Source organism: Metopolophium dirhodum, chromosome 2 (genome assembly GCF_019925205.1).
Source record: "Metopolophium dirhodum isolate CAU chromosome 2, ASM1992520v1, whole genome shotgun sequence".
NCBI lineage: Eukaryota > Metazoa > Arthropoda > Insecta > Hemiptera > Aphididae > Metopolophium > Metopolophium dirhodum.
The window spans coordinates 3,356,036-3,371,555 of NC_083561.1; the positions used below are offsets into that span (position 1 = coordinate 3,356,036).

General features: G+C 27.7%; 1 protein-coding gene across 4 annotated transcripts in view; it reads left to right on the plus strand.

The window, feature by feature from the left end:
• Positions 1 to 9,123: 9,123 nt before the first annotated feature.
• LOC132939699 (spectrin beta chain) overlaps positions 9,124 to 15,520 on the plus strand; it is a 28,062-nt gene continuing 21,665 nt past the window's right edge. For 3 of the 4 annotated variants that reach the window (XM_061007017.1, XM_061007015.1, XM_061007016.1), the window contains exon 1: positions 9,124 to 9,770. The gene's annotated coding sequence lies outside the window, so the exon portion shown is untranslated. The remainder of the gene's footprint in view (positions 9,771 to 15,520) is intronic. The other variant, XM_061007018.1, reaches the window with a different exon arrangement.

The window sequence follows — 15,520 nt, forward strand, 5'->3', positions numbered from 1 at the left end:
ACACACGCTATAACTGATTTGAAAACTGGATTATCGTAAAAAACTTCCAACAAAACACAGATAATATTCTTACCATCAAGTTTCATAATAGGTAGATTCACTCTAATTTTTAAGTTAACGGCATAAAACTTGAAATTCTAAGCGTAAATTTGGTATGTTACGCGTTTGTAAGACGGAGACAACACATGCGGGTGTGGCGTCCTCGTAATATATGTATATATAATATATTATACTAACATAATGGGCAATGGTATGTATAAAACAATAATTTTTAACTACGCCAATGATTAAAATCATTATCAGTCCTAAGCCTGTAAGTGGGAGGGAAATGAATGATTTATAAACCTTTAATCCCTTCAAATGCATGATATTTTTGTTGGAATTCCTTTTTTAAACCCAAGTGAAATTCGACTAAAATAAGTGCAATTCGACCATACAACCTATAACAATAATAAATAATAATAATTCGTGGACCCACTTCAGCATACATGCGGACCCTTAGAGGTCCGTGAACCACAGTTTAGTAAACACTGCTGTACCTATACAATATAATAATGTACTCTAAAAGTCCCCATTACCCACGAATAATATTTTTAAATTACAACAAAATACCTAAAGTCGTTATTCTTGGTTTTAATATGTAATTTCGTCCGTATTTGAACTTAAAATGCTGTAAAATTATATATTTTTTAGATTTTAGTTACAGTATGAAATATTTATGAGAATTGCTGTTTTAAAGACATCTTTAATATTTCTCAACTGCTATTAAAACTACTTATGAGGAACTTTGTATTACATTTTCAAGCATTTTTACCAATTGAAAAATTTAATTGACATTTATAGAAAAAAAAAGTAAAAAATTCAAAATTCAAAATTGATAATGTATATAGGTAAATAACTCAAATTAAAACGAAGTATTTGAAAAATGTTATCATGTATGATAAAATAAACATTTAAAGTACCTATACAGGCTACGGTTATTAGTTTTTGAATAACAATAAAATAAGAAAATCGTTGTATGAGAATTTGTTAATTTACGGATGAATACCAATGTCTAACTTCAAAAGCTCATAAAAATTTAATTTTTCTTTCCAGGAAACTTTTTTGTTAAATGTAGGAAAACATAAGTGGAATCTCGTATTACATTATCAATGCTTATATATAAATTGAAACATTTTTATGAATATCTAACTCTAAATAATTTGTCAATTCTTGTGATTTAGATAAATTGTGGTAACATTTTAACTTCAGAGGCTCATAAAAAATTATTGTGGATTTACGCTCTACTTTTATTTAATTTCCACTAACAAGATAATTTATGAGGAACGTTATATTATAATTTCAAGCTTTTTGACCAAGCAAAGAATTTTTAATCGAAAATAGTTTAAAAAAAAACTAATAAAAGTCGAAATTTTCTTATGTCTAAAAATAGCTCTAAAATCTTTCAAATTTTTATAAAATCAACAATAGTCTTGCCATATTGGTCATTGACTGCAGTGTATAAAAACGATGTCCCATATACCTAATCGAAAGTTGCAACAAACAGGCGATGGACTACTATACAGAAGTAATTTAAGATATTCCACACGACCACACCTAGTAGAGAACAAGAGAAACCTAAAACGAGTAAGACTAAGTATGTATTTTCATAAAATATATATGTACGTATTTAAAAATAAACAATCGTTAATATAACTTTTTTTTTAATTTAAAACTTAATTTGGCTTAAAGATTATAAATAATATATATTCGTTAAAAAAAATAACTTTAGTATTCCTAGGATTATAAAATCGATTACGGTGGAAATTTTCCGGACGCTCGCGAAAAAGATTGACTCGGATGATATACAAATTACGCTACACCCATATACTCTCAGGTTAGATTTTTTTTTATATATTTTATTTTAAAACAAATTATGAGCATTTTAACATGTGCAAACAATTTACAATTTTTAAATAATCATAGCTTTACAATTAAAATATAAAACTGTATGATAGATCATTTCACGTCATATTAAACATAACAGAAGTAGACAAAATGGAATATTCAGAACGTACAATTTGCTGTTATGCGTTTTTAAGACGAAGACAATTATTCACGAGGGTGTAGCGTCCTCTAAAAGTTCATTATAATATTTTAGATAGTGACTATCTGCTGAAGTTTATATTACGACAAAACTAATATTCGAAAATATCTATTAATATGAATTAGTCAATTAGGAAGTAATAGTTCTGAGATGGAAATCGAGAATACAAACAATATTTATATTTTAGTTTCGAACTTAATATTTTTAATAAGTATGATAGGTTTATCCTCATGATTACATAATATTATATTATAATATCTCCATAATAATTGTATGCAAAAATAGCCAATATTGGCAACACTAGATGAGCCGGCCGGTGAATAACGCCCCACTCCCTGAGGCCATTGACTTGAATTTCGACATGACCGTAATAATATCATAGTACCTATAGTATACAGTTTACTCCTTCAATTTGAGTACCTACTAAATATACGGTAATGTATACACATATTTTTAACAGCCTTACTTTTTATAATAAGGCGTGTGTGCTATATTTACACAATAACAAATAATAATAACTAAAACACACGCAACGTCTAGGCATGTATACAAAATGTATTACAAATTACAATTACGACGGATCCGGGATTCAGAAATACTGATAGAGTATAATATCTAATATAGACTATGAAATTCCTATACATTATAATATTAGTATGGAGTATTGAAGTGTGAATGTAATTATGTAACACTATATTATATACTATAGAGAGTAATATAACAGCATTTGGTGTAATATAAGTAGCCTAGTTAAAATTTGCTTAGGAGTTCAATAATTGACATCTAATTTTTACATACCTACTCAAATGCATGTATAATTTGTACAATGTACTATTATAACACACTAACATCACCGTCTTAACAGTATAGTACGTTGTAAAATGTTTTTATTATAATTTACAAATATTGTAGTTTTTTAATCTAGAATTTTAGAATCATAATCTAAAATACAATTTTTCAACAATGTGTGAACAAATGTATTGAATCGCATTTATCTCTATGTAACTATGTATCATTAAATTATTATAAATTTATAAAATCGTAATAAAAATGAATACGTCTAGTTAAAAACTATTGGTTAGTTCTATAACTGACCTTTATAACTTCAAACCCAAACGTCGAATTATATTATTATTAGTAATAACTTATTACAATATTACTTATTATCTACATAATTGAATAACATACATAAACGATGCGATCCAGTTATTCAGAACAATGCCAATATTAAACATTATAGAGAATTGAAATGGAAACAGGCATACAAATATTTTATAAGAAGTTCAGTTTTCAGTATAAGATAGCATAGTCATTTTAATCAATGATTCGATAATTCATTATAAAAGGCTAGGTATCAAATATGTTTATCTCCTGTAGAAATTACTTAATAAGATACATGTATAGCGTGATACATGAATAATATATTAAATTCAAAAATATAATATGCACAAAATAAATGTACAATGTACATTGTACATAATATGTACAACTCAAATTTATATTGTCATGTCTAAAAGGAGTAGTTAGGAGACACATTGATCATGGTTATGTAGGTAAATGGGTAATCATAAATATTTAAACGACGACCATGAGATTTAACATATTGTATCATTTAATTTTATTAGGTTATTTCATATTTGTTACACTGGCATTGTAGTAAACTAATAAAAATTAAAACTACCTACTATGCATGAATAAGAATGAATAGACGCATAAATCATATAGTTTACACTTGACAGGGGGATTCACCCCCAAGCATGCATTTTTTCTGCAATTATGCAAATGCTTAAGATTTTTAATACTACTAATTAAGGAGTGTAGGTACTGTGGTGATACAAACTTCTTTTTTTAAATGAGAACCCCCTTTTTCTGCTGTACATTATTTAGCAGATAATTTTTCTGTACATTTTGAAGTAGTACAAAAACATTTCGATGATATGAAAATATGTTATTTAAATATATTTAAAAATTCCGAAAATCAGAATTTGAATAAATGGGGGTAAGGATACTTGGTGAATCGCCGTGTATATCATCATTATTTTTTTAAACTTATATAGTTAAAAATTAAAATACAATAAAAAAATCCATTTAAAGAATGAAAATGTAATTAGTTCATTAATCGATACTTTTACAATTAGGTATTCTTTTGTCTGTAAGTATACACGATAAGTAGTCGAAGTAATGCTTCGATTTTCAACTAAAGTATCTTCTCTGGCAGAAAGTGAATCTAGTTAGTACTTTTAAGAGGTCAGCAATTTCCAGTTGTTTTCAAAAGCGTCAGGAAAAACAAAAAATGAAGGAATACTGGAAATTGTACACAAAATGTTAGATTTTGATTCCTTAGTTATAGCCTGGTTTGTGTTAGATTCTGAGCCGTGCGATGATTTAAGAACGTTTGAAGTTTTTCGACATTGAATGTTTACCCGTAAACCTCATGCAATGGTTTACTTATTTTGATGTAATTCAAAACTGAATAACCATAGAAACTTAAAATTTTCATTAATGAAAAAAACCCACAAAGTTTCTCATAGATATAACTATATAAGTAATTCATAGTGTAATCAAAAAATATAAAAGATATACTGTATTATTAACAATAAAATATATTAATTTAATAGCAATAATGCCATAAATTATACTTAGTAATATAAAGGCTGTCTGCCCATCTTCGCCCAAAATCATTTTTCGCATATAATAGTTTTATATTAATGAATTCAAATTTAACACATCCATTACAGTGAGCGGTGCCCAACTTTTTTTATTCGACCTGCTCTTCATTTAACTATACAAAAATAACATACAAATGCTAGAAATCCCTAATCCTTCACATCATATTAAATAACTCATACATTTATCGCTCCAGTGCTCCACACAGAAAATAAATCTACTTTTACGTTTTGAGTGAACTGAGAATATGAGATAGGTGCTCAGATACTGAGATATCTATTGATTTTACAATCATGTATGTATTTTTATTCTATTAGTCTGTTATATAACTTTTTAAAGGAATCTTATAACCATAAACCTACAAAATTGCCTTTTTGTCCTTTGGAAAATGTAATACATCAAGTAATATATTATAATACATCATACAAATTATATATTATGCTAGAAATGTCAAAAATCATAAACTTTTTTTGATAGATAGTTCAATAACTTAAATATCAGCAAACTATTTTAGAATTATTATTTTCATAATAGATTTGTGTATTAAAACTTGATATTTTTAGTCAAGGCCACTCGCATATTTATTATAATTAAGCTACCTACTTTATTATGCATTGAAGCATTTTATTAAAGACTCTTTAATCTGTATTCGCTTTATTCGTTTTTAAGAGTTACTATATTAATACTGTTCAATATAGTATCATAAACATTATTGTAAATTCCATTACAAACATTTTTTTAGAACCAGTTGCATATCGTGAACATTCCTCCCACCCCTCCCACTATAACTATAATTGTTATTTAATATCTGATAATTGGAATGCAACGATGACGGGTAAGGGTTGACCCATCCGTCACGCCCTAAAATTCTTTGTAGTTCGAACTCATAATAAATTCACTTACTTAGTCAAATTAATACCAATTATTGATAAATATAAAAAAATATATATAATAGTATTAGATAAAGCATTTATTGATTATCTAGGCCGTATGTATTTTAACTCAATAAATATTTAGTACAAAAAAAAAATCCACATTATGCAAAGTAATGTTAAAAAGATTTTATATAAATGGTCATTTTTAGATTTGAGCTAAATCGTTTCGTTCAATATTGGTACAATTACATGTTTAAGTTCTTTTTTAATAAGTATCTGCTTGTTTTAATTAATTTTAATATACTTATTCATTTAAGTTTTATTCAATAATATTTGTTCTTATATTTTGTTTGAATGTATTAATCTGTAGTTTTTCTTATTTATTTGTTTAAAAATAATCAATATCGTATTACTCTCTATCTTCATCACAAGCTTGCTTAAAAGAGTTAGATATTCATAAAAAAATGTCTAAATAATGTACTATGTTAATTTGTATTAGATGATAAATTAAAAAATTTAAAATTTATCTATAAAGTGTAATGATATAATAGAAAAATGGAGTTGAAGATTAACCTTTTGAAAAAACGTTATACAATTATCAATTATACAATACTATGATATTACGAATCTATACCGATTTGAAGTTTGTATAAATATTAAATACAAAAGTATTCATTCTAAATTCTTTAACGTTTTAACTAAATTACCACTAGTCACTGGACCTCACTCAGGAGTCAGGACCATTGGATTTACTGGTGCGAAAACAATTGCGAAGCCTATCAGGCTTTTATTTATTTAATTAATTAATATTTCCAAGTGTATCTAAAATTCCACCTTTTTGTATGAACGTATTGATTTTATAATGATGTGTGTTATATTTTTTTTGTGTCTGTATAGTGTATACACGATAATTAGTTGAAATAATAATGCTTCAATTTTTAACTTCAACATCTTTTGGTAGGAAAATAAATCTATAGTTGGTGAATTCAGAAATTTAAGGTTCCAGTTATATTCAAAAGCGCCGGTAATAACCAAAAAAAAATTAAGGAAAAATTGGAATTTCTTAGGCAAAACCGGTTTTTGACAAAATTGATTTTGATTTTTGGTGTACCTAACTTAAAAACAATTAACATAAATACATGAAATTTGCACTGAATGTTTGTATAAGCAATTCTATAAACCATATTTTTACTCATGTTGAGCTATTTATAATCATATGAATCTTTAATTTTTAGTAGTTATTTTAAAAATAATGTCAATAAAAATGTTTGCTTTTGCTCGGTTAAAGATTTTGAAACGTAATATAAGGTTCCTCATAAGTTGTTGTTAATGAAAATTAAAAATAAAGTTGAGCGTAAGTCCGCAATAATTTTTTATGATGGTCTGAATTTAGAATTTTGACAAAATTTGTAGAAATCTTGAAAATGTATTAATCATTTTGAGTAAGAAATTCATAAAAAATTTTACTTTTATATCTATATTTGAAAATTTAATACAAGACTCCTCAAATGTTTTAACGAAAAAAATGTCTACCGGAAAGTCAAATTTCCACTCGATTTCTCATGGAACGATTTTCTTATTTTTTTTGTAATTCAAAAACGAATGCCTAACCATAGATTATTTTACTATTACTATTTTCACTGAATTTTTATATTAGCATTTTCTATAAATCATGAAATGTTAGAAATATTTTGACTTGTTTTGAGCTGTTTAAGGACATTTTAAATTTCCAATTTGACAGTTATTATTTCTATAAATGTCAATAACATTTTATTCGTTTTGTCCAAAAACATGAAAATTTAATACAAGTTTTCTGATATATTGTTACAATTGCTGTAAAAAAAATATTAAAAATACATAGGCACAATTTTTTTTATGAGCATTTAAAATTTGAATTTTGACAATATTTTTCAAATTTAAAATTTAAAATAATTTTGTTAAAAATGTATGAAATGTTCGACTTTTATAGCTAAGGATTGAAAATTTAAATTAAGGTTCCACGTGAGTAGACTATTCTGTAACCAAAAAATTAAAAAATATATAAACACAGTTTTTCATAGTTATTTTTTGTACAAATTTGAACTAAATTAGATATTAAAAGGAAAAAGAACGTTTTTAATTTTGTGTCATATTTTAAAAATATCATTCATGGTATTTGAAATTTTTCAATTATATTATTATGTTACACAAATTCTGAAATATGGCAATATGCAATTAATAATATTAATTCAACTTACGCCAGCTACAGTAAATTATAACGATATAAATATAATATAAAATATCCTTGGCTGACAAACTGTCTCGTTTTTGTATTCAATGGTATTATATAATTGAATTAAAATTTAACACCATCCATTACAGCCCACTTGTAACCTACTGTAAGTACTGCAGAGAGACACCCACTTACCCGCTTTTTATAGTTAAGGATTGAAAATTTATAACAAGGATTCTCATAAATATCTAGTTCATACTGAAACCAAAAAATATATAAACACACAACTTAGTTCTGTTTGTGATATTTTAAGTTCGAATTTGGACAAAATTACATATAAAAACCAAAAATAACGATTTTAGTTATTTTTCCGTAATTTAAAAATATTATTTATGAATCGTGGGTAATTGAAACATTTGAAATTAGGTATAATGTATATTATTATATTGCATACACATTACCATTGGTTATAAATACTAGTAATGATATAATAGTATTTATAATCAATGACATTACAGACAATGGCATTATCAAATGCAATATTTTCAACAAAAATGAATTTAACCTATAGTACCAAATACCAAGGTATAACTAATTACTAATAGCTAATGCCTAACAGTAAAATAAATTACATTAATCACAATAATATCAATATATTATCATCAAACGCCAAACTTAAGTAGGTACTGTAAGATATTATAAAATATTTCAGTATTATTATTATTATTATTATCAGTAGTAGTCAGTAGATACTAGATAGTTAGTTGACGATCGAACGTCGTACAGTGCGTGTCGGTCTCCTCATGTTTCGTGTAATTATTTTAATTAAACTATTATAACTAATTTATATTCGTGTACATTATATCTTTAGTTATTACAGTGCCTAATGTTATAGGCTGACAAGAATCTGAATCGTTTTTCGTGTACAATGATTTTATGTCATTGAATTCAAATTTAACACATCCATTACACTCATTACAGTGACTCTCTAGACACCTAGTGTAGGTACAGCAGAGCGTTACCCACTAACCAGCTTTTTTACTGTCTATATTAATAATGAATTGATTAAAAAAAATCGAACTTAAGAAGAATTGTCCATCTTTTGTCGGAAGCAGAAAAATAGTGTACCTAAGTATGTAGGTAGGAATTACACACACAAAGTTAAAAGATTAATCTTTTTGCATTACTTATGGTTTTATATCTGTTAGTTGTTGCGAAGTACCTTTTATAGTATTATAGCTGTAAAGTTGTTCCATACTGGCGCTCTTGATTTTTAAGTTCTGTCGTCATGTTTGTCCGGGCAACGCGATTGGCGAAACGGGACACTGTGTGATTGATTGTGCGCAATGAAAACATTGAAAAATGGTTATAAGATTGGATATCGATTGTTATTTGTTGTAGATATTAATTAAAACAGTAATATCGAATAATATTGTGAATAATAAAATATTAATATTGTATGTGGTAAAAATGAATTAGTGAAGTGATGTAAATATTATACATAATATTAGGCTATAATTGTATTTCCTTTTTTCGGCTGGGCTGAGGCGACACGGTCTTATCCGGCACGAGCTGGGAACGGGTTGGCGACACTGACGCGTCGACGGTTCGTGACGGCGATCGCGAGTCTGCGCGCACGCCCCGCCGCTGCTGCCCGACGCCCTCCATTAGTTGAGTTTGTCGGCCGGCTGCGGACGCTACGGAGAGGTTTTTTGTGTGTGCTGTGTTGTGTTGTTTTTATTTTTTTTTCACACTAGTGATGATGCTCTGATAATAATAAATTAGGCGATCGGCAACGCCCGGAAATATTGTAATATTACTATTCGACGATAGTATAGTATTGTGTGTGCGATCTATAGAAGTATACTATATCCATCAGTCACCACCCCAAACACGGAATAATATTTGATCGTCCGCGGTTCGGCACCAGGTAAGCGAATTTTATTATTATGCATCATGCATTTTTTCATCGTAATCGTCTTATGCCGGTCGTTTTCGTAAAATGTTATTTAATGTGAGATGTCCGTGCACACACACTCGGCTTAACGGCGGTTATAATTATTGGCGAACTCGCCGCCGCTTCGGTAGCCTTGACCAACATAACGATGTGCATTACTATTGTAATATTAAATTTTAACGTTTAATAATAATATGTATTATAATATTATCAGATCGGCGACAGCGATGACAGTAGTTATGTAGTATTTACCACCCGTCGTCATCACTGTCGCCGCGTCGACCCGACACAGTTGGATTTGCACACTGAAACTCGTTTCCGCCCGCCATGCAAGCGACGGCTTCTAAGGGGTAACGGAAATATTTCCGTCTGCAAAAGTTCGGAGAAGAGGGTAGGAGGCACTTGCGCATGAATCGGTCATATTATTTTCTTCGCTAACCGTTTTTAAGGCCTACGTCTAAAATCACTTTTGCTCACTTTCATCATTTTGAGTACAATCGTCGAACCACTCGAACAACTATTTATTTGTTGTTCGTTGAAAGTACTTGTGACATTTGTATGCCTATACCTGTACGTCTGCACTCTGCGCACGTTAATCCGCCACAGCCGGTCCGACCTAAAGTCGTTCATTGTTATCGCGAAACCGGAGACCAATTGTATGATAACGGTTACATATTTTTGAAAAACACAAAGCCGCTGAATTAGTAGTGTTTGGTTTTCAGTGAAAACTTTTCACTTTTAAGAATTATAGATTTCATTAGGACCCGCACTACCCACGACGATAACGCCCGAACGATAATCGTGTATCGATACTATTTTAGGATTGTGTTACACAATGCGCGTTTGATGGTTTCGCGAAAGTCGCCCCCCTCAATGGGCGTCAATCGTCTTCGGGCCGGTTCTCCTCGTTCAATTTAAATCGTCCCACAGTGTTGTCCGATGATGTCTGTGCACATGCATTCCCTCCATGAATGAATTCCGTTTGTTTAACGTTTATTAAGTAGGTAATAAAACAGGCGTTTCCGTTTGGAATTGTATGTGTTACCGACTACTGTTAATTATTGTACGCTCTCAAGTTTTGCAAGGCTAGACGACATTAGGTTTAATTTTAGGAAGAGCTTTTTCGAGATGTCTATAGTCATCATACACAATCATAAAATATTATCATGGTAAAATGTATGTAAATAAAATATGTTAATGAATATATAAACTAAAAAGAATGTAATATATTATATTTTAATTTAATTATACACAGTTCTCATAATCTCATTCATAAAACCAATTTATTTTATTTGCTATCATTCATTAAATATTTAATTGTAAACTCGATTGTAAATGTTTTATCGTATTTACATTCAATTGATTACAATTTATTGGACTCAATAATATTATTACATAGTAATTTCGGAGTTTTTAAAAAAAAGTGTACTATAGATAATTAATTTTCCACTTGTTATTACAATGTATATTATAATATTACCAAATATAATTTCAAATTAATAATATTTTATTATTTTTTTAAATATTGTTACGTATTTATAATAAATAATAATAAATGCATAAGTACCTAATTGTTTTAAATTAATATTAACGATGATGATGTTCAAATGAGAGACGTATTTAGGTATAATATAAGCGGAAATCACTACTTTCTGCCAAGTTACAAAAACTAAGTAAGGCCAATTCCTCTGCAATCAATCATTGTGTAATTATTTTGATTTAAACGTATACCTAGATAATGTTTAAATATAGCAACATGTAAACTAATAATCGACCAAACAGCATTTTTGAAAATGTAAAATAACAAAAATAAATAATGATAAATTTAAAATTGTTACAATTTTTGAAACCTTGATGTTACCTACCAAATTTTATATTTATTTTATTAAATACAATATTAAAATTAATATTTAGTAGGTAATCTGTAAAAAATTATCAATTGCATAAATAAGAATTTATACCTCTTGCAATATATCTACCTAGTAATAATGGATAACATATTTAGTAATTATAATAAAATATCAGGTACCTATTTGAATTATTTTTGCTGATAAATGATAGAGCTATGTAAACTATTGTTCAAGCATGCTTAAAAGAAATAAAAGATTTAAAAAGAAGTTAACAACGTCTTTACATACTTATTGAAATGAAAGTAGATACATAAAATCAATCAGGCGGATAGGTAGGTTTGAAGACAATTGTCTACCTATTAAAAGTTTTTTCATAGGTTTTTTTAATATTTTGAAACATACAGCAATACGAAAATCTTACATTGAAATTGGGCTTGTCGTGACATGAGTACATATTATATTTTTAATTATTTAAAGTAGTCTTATTCGGCGGATGAGGAAAAATTTAACTTCAACTGAGGTCTGAGTTATTTTATTATTCATAGACTCATTCGATTCAAACTGCGGAACTGAAATTGTAAACTAAACACTGTAAATGCCAAACTTAATTAGGTCCTACTATTTTCATTTTTTAAATTACAAAAATTAATTTAAAAATATTACAGGTACTGATTAATAGTATTTTCTTTACGTTTAAAAAACCATTGTAAGTATTTGGAATAATATTATTTGCGATGATGACATCATATCTTACTGGTAGGTCATCGGTTAATGTAGTCATCTTGACGAGATTCCGCCTCCGCCTACTGAATGCTTCCTCGATACTACAGCACGCCAAAAACATATACCTACGTGTTCAAATATTTAATATTTACTAGATATTTTACTGTTCTCCGTATAGTACTTTTATAACATTGATTTTAAAATGTACATTATCTACTTAACAATAATAATTTATGATTAATTGAATTTGAATATATAATCAACATAAAATGTTAAATTTTGACATTTTACTGAGTTAAATTATATTCGGCATTTTTACACGGCAGTGGTGTTGACAAACCACATTTTGGCTAAAAGCCAAAGTTTCGGAAACTTGCTGAAATTTTTACAGAAAACTAAAAACTTGTATTAGTAATTTAGGCCAAATAATAGACAAAATAAAAAAAGACCAGACAGGTAATACCTACCTAGCCTTGTAAATACTTATTTAAAATTATATCATTAATTAATTATTTTATTCGAAATAAACGATAACGATAAATACAATTTGCGCGTCTCAAGTATTATAGTCATTAATATGTTGCGCCCACTCGACTTTTCTATCCATTTAATATTTTATGAGTTTCTAGCGACTATAGTTGTATCCATCGCTATAATCTCTAATCCAGCGACATAAATACCTGCACAATTCAAATTTAAAAATACGTAAGCCATCTATTTATTTTACCATATACATCAATATATTGCTTACATGTCACTTAAATTTCAATTTTATTAATCACTGCTATCTTCTTTGTTTTATTAATCGATAGTGTTATTTCAATTTTAAATATTTAAAAACATTAAGAACAATCACTTGTTGGTTTTGATTTAAGCTTGTTCTAGATATTGAAATACAAAGTATTAGTGAAGATACAAAATGTAAGTGTTCGTCTAATGATCTAACTTCCTTATGCTCCCTTATTAGTATCTAAGTAAATAAGTTAATTATCACATATTTTTGATTTTAGACCATGTCGGAGATTTTATTTTATTAATTTTAATCTTTGAAATACCTACCTATTATTATTGTTATTATTGCTCATTTATTTTTTATTACCTAAAAAATCAGAATTACCTATACCATTCTGAATTTCTGATCAATTAATAATTTCAATTTATTTCGGGATTTATTTTTAACTTAAACTAGGTACCTACAATTAGATATAATTAAATGCAATAAATGTGAAACATGGTCTAATTAAATGATGTTTTAAATTGTTACCTTTAATCAATGTCTTGGTATTTTTATACAACCTGGTTATACAAATAACCTAATCAGTTAGTCTATTATAATATTGTCACCTTTTAATTAAAAAACATTCGATTTTAGGTATACGTGCAATTTTCAATCGATAATCAAAACATTTCTCGTATGTTTCCGTTATTACAACAAACGTTTACCAAACTACGTTTAACATTTAAAACAAACCTTATTAAAGTACTTACATTTTAAAATATCAAGTAGGTACATAATATATTTGGTTGACTGCATACAACAATGCCTCATCATAATCGCACAGGCGCCAACAAGGGCTATATAACCAACCCGGTATCAATCAATGCGACGACGGAACAACACTAGGGGTGAAGGTCTACATAGTGTCTCCAACCTCTACAAACGATGTCGCGTCATTGTAACATATAAGTGTGCGTGTGTTAAATCCGAATTACACCCTATTCAATCTTTTTTAGGCCACTGTTTATGCAACCCATCGACTAGCTGATTTCGACTGAACAGATCGAATCCTGTCTTGTGGCCTAATTTTTAATCATTTATATCAACTACCTAACTCTTATCTATTACTTATTCAATTTTGTTTAAAATGAAATACTTATATTGGTACCTATTAGTAAAATACTCAATAAATAATATACCCAAATAAATAAAAACTTCAGAATATTATAATTATGTAATTTTAGTTAAATGTAGTAATTATTAATAATTAATGATTATTATGATACATTATATAGTTAGGTAGGTAGGTACTTTAATAACTATTGCCCACCGAACAAATTTGACCTATAAATACTACAGATGTGTTATATTTAACTGTTTTTCTAAATTGAATCTTATTTTACTCAGATACCTACTTAAGTTTATACTTATATTTATGAGTATTAAAATATTAAAACAAATTAATGGCTATTTATAACTCGACAATAAAAGAAATTAGGTAATATACCTACTAAAATATACTCGAAAATATAGGTACTAATAAAAAAATTAAAAACTATACTTTAAAATATGTACCGATACTGTATCTAATTTTTATTATCAATGATCCTAATATTTTGTAACTATTTTCGGTAATTTTATTTTAAATACAGATTTTTTTTCTAAATATCACCAAATATACTTATAAGCTAAGCTCAGACTTTGTTGGAAATAATTAGTGTTTAGACATTACAATGATCGGCTTGTTCAGTTATACTTTTGAGGTTGGTACATGGCACCGTATTTTTATACTTTACCTAGGTAGGTAGTAGGTACTTACTAAATGCGCTGAAGTTATTGGAAAGTGGAAACTGCAGTTAATTTAGTTAATTTATATGATATTTTGGTTGAGTATAAATAACCAGTGAATGTACTTTTTATTATGACGTAAGAAAATCAAATTATTAGCTAGTTATTTAATATAACTATATAAAAGTAATACCTCTATTAATAATTAAAAATAATAGGTTATGTTCGGGTAATGTCTTTTAGAATAAAAACCAGATTAAAGTATTTAGTAAAGGACTTAGACTTTAGTATGTAAGTACTCATAATCATAATTTATTCGTTTTTAAGACTTTGATTCAAATGTAGTAATTAGGTAGGTATATTGTATATTTATAATTCATTATCAATGTACTGTTTTAGTATCGCAACTAACAGGCGTTCTGGATTTAGGTATAATATGTCAAAACTGCATCACAATCATAGTACTTAAATCAATTTACTATCCAGGTATATTGCCTTATTATTTGTCGTAAATTATGAACAAAATATACCTGTACAGTTATTATTTCATTAAATTCCCTCAATAGATATAAATATATAATATGCTTGTAATCTTTTTGTTCTTATCTTTAATTATGTTTTGCTAACCTAACTCAGGACTTTTA